The sequence below is a fragment of the Trachypithecus francoisi genome, unplaced genomic scaffold, assembly GCF_009764315.1.
Source record: "Trachypithecus francoisi isolate TF-2019V2 unplaced genomic scaffold, Tfra_2.0 Lachesis_group6, whole genome shotgun sequence".
Taxonomy (NCBI): domain Eukaryota; kingdom Metazoa; phylum Chordata; class Mammalia; order Primates; family Cercopithecidae; genus Trachypithecus; species Trachypithecus francoisi.
Window position 1 is genome coordinate 38,342,370 of NW_022681471.1, and position 2,265 is coordinate 38,344,634.

The following is a 2,265-nucleotide window of genomic DNA, read 5'->3' on the forward strand; positions in this document are numbered from 1 at the left end:
TTGATTCTAATTTTCTTTTTTTTTTTGAGACGGAGTCTCGCTCTGTCGCCCAGACTGAAGTGCAGTGGCCGGATCTCAGCTCACTGCAAGCTCCGCCTCCCGGGTTTCCGCCATTCTCCTGCCTCAGCCTCCCGAGTAGCTGGGACTACAGGCGCCCGCCACCTCGCCCGGCTAGTTTTTTGTATTTTTTAGTAGAGACGGGGTTTCACCATGTTAGCCAGGATGGTCTCGATCTCCTGACCTCGTGATCCGCCCGTCTCGGCCTCCCAAAGTGCTGGGATTACAGGCTTGAGCCACCGCGCCCGGCAAATTGATTCTAATTTTCAACAATGACACATGATGATGCAATAATCATTACTTTGCATAGATTTTTACATAGCTGTGTATTTATTTTTAAAATTTATTTTATTTTAATTTATTAATTTATTTATATTTTTACTTATTTTATATTGTTAAAAATCAGATTTCCATGTTTCAGCAGCAAGTCATTAGTTGAATGAGAATCCATATAAGTCATCATGTATATATATGGTAGTATATTTCTGAAGGATAAATTCTTAGAGGTAGAACTGCCATGTGAAAGGAAATGACCATTCCAAATGTAAAAACTATTGCTGAAATGACCTACAAATATAAATAAATATATGTTACCATTTGATATGGTTTGCCTGTGTCCCCACTCAAAATCTCATCTTCAGTTGTAATCCCCATAACCCACACATGTCAAGGGTTGGGGCAGGTGGAGGTAATGGGATCATGGGGGCTGTTTCCCACATGCTGTTCTCATGATAGTGAGAGAGTCTAACGAGATCTGTTGGTTTAATAAGCATATAGCATTTCCTCTGCTTGCACTCACTTCATCCTGCTGCCCTGTGAAGAAGGTGCCTGCTTCTCCTTTGCTTTCCACCATAATTGTAAGTTTAATTGTAAGTTTCCTGAGGCCTCCCCAGCAATGTGGAGCCTCTTTTCTTTATGAATTACCCAGTTTCGGATATTTTTTCATAGCAGTGTGAGAATGGACTAATATACCATGTATAGTGCCATGAAAATGTGCTTCTTATATCTCTGATGAAACAGAGTGTAACTGACCTGCAGCCCAATCGTAGCACTTAGAAATCCATCACTGCACTTGTGCTGTGCAGAGACCTCTCTTCCTAAGGGTTGCTTCTAGTCAGTAAACAATTGAGCACAGCAGAGATTTTAAGACAGGTCCGTTCCTAAGACATGCAGGGCTGCTCTGATGGGGGATTTTGGCTCAGGACTCTCCAACGACCTTTCAGAAGTCTCTTAAACCACAGTGCAGTCTAGAATGCTTTCTCTCCCAACCTTTATTTAATTCTTCCTTCTTTACCCTTCTTTTTCATCCAGAGTCAGTCCTGCATTGTGGTTTGGCAGTTCTCCCAGATTCCTTCAGCTCCTTCCCCATTTTCTATCACAGGTATTTCTCTCAATAAATTTCTTATATGAATAATCGTATCTTGGTCTCTGATTCTTGGAGGACCTTGGCTAACAGTGTATAAAAATATCTATATAATTACATCATCAAATTTTAATATTTTTCAATTTGGTTGAAAATATTTCATTTAAATAATTGTGTATGGTTAATTACATAGCTTAGCATCTTTTGCATACTTATTAGCCATATGTGTTTTATTTTCTGAAGATTTTGTGTTCATGAAATTTACTGCTTTTTTTCTTTAAAACCTTCTTGTTGGTATTTTTGTCTTTTTTATTTTTGAAGTACGGTCTTGGTCTGTTGCCCAGGATGGAGTGCAGTGACATGATCTTGGCTGACTGCAACCTCCACTTCCCGAGTTCAAGTGATTCTCTTGCCTTCACCTCCTGAGTAGCTGCGATTACAGACGCATGCCACCATGCCCGGCTAACTTTTGTGTGTTTAGTAGAGACGGGGTTTCAACCTGTTGGCCAGGCTGGTCTCCAACTCCTGACCTCAGGTGATCCGCCCACCCTGGCCTCCCAAAGTGCTGGGATTACAGGCGTGACCCACCCCATCCCCCTACCCTGGCTCCTGACCCACCCCCTGACCTACCCCCGCCGCAGCCTGCTTGCTGTTTTTTTATTGATTTGCAGAATCATTTATCAACATTGAAAGTAATACTATAGCTAATATTAATTAAGGATTTACTATGGGCAAATCATTGTAACAAGTCTTTAATGTAAATTATGAACCTCCAAAAATCCTGTGAGGTAAATACTATTATTTTGCTAATTTTACAAATGTGGCGATAAGGAGAAAGAGGATGC

At 40.9% G+C, this 2,265-nt stretch overlaps 1 non-coding gene across 1 annotated transcript; it reads right to left on the reverse strand.

Moving 5' to 3' along the window:
- Nucleotides 1-454: 454 nt before the first annotated feature.
- On the reverse strand, nucleotides 455-524 carry LOC117078642. Its single transcript, XR_004435080.1, has one exon. It is a non-coding gene; the product is annotated as a small nucleolar RNA SNORD30 (small nucleolar RNA).
- Between the last annotated feature and the right edge of the window lie 1,741 nt (nucleotides 525-2,265).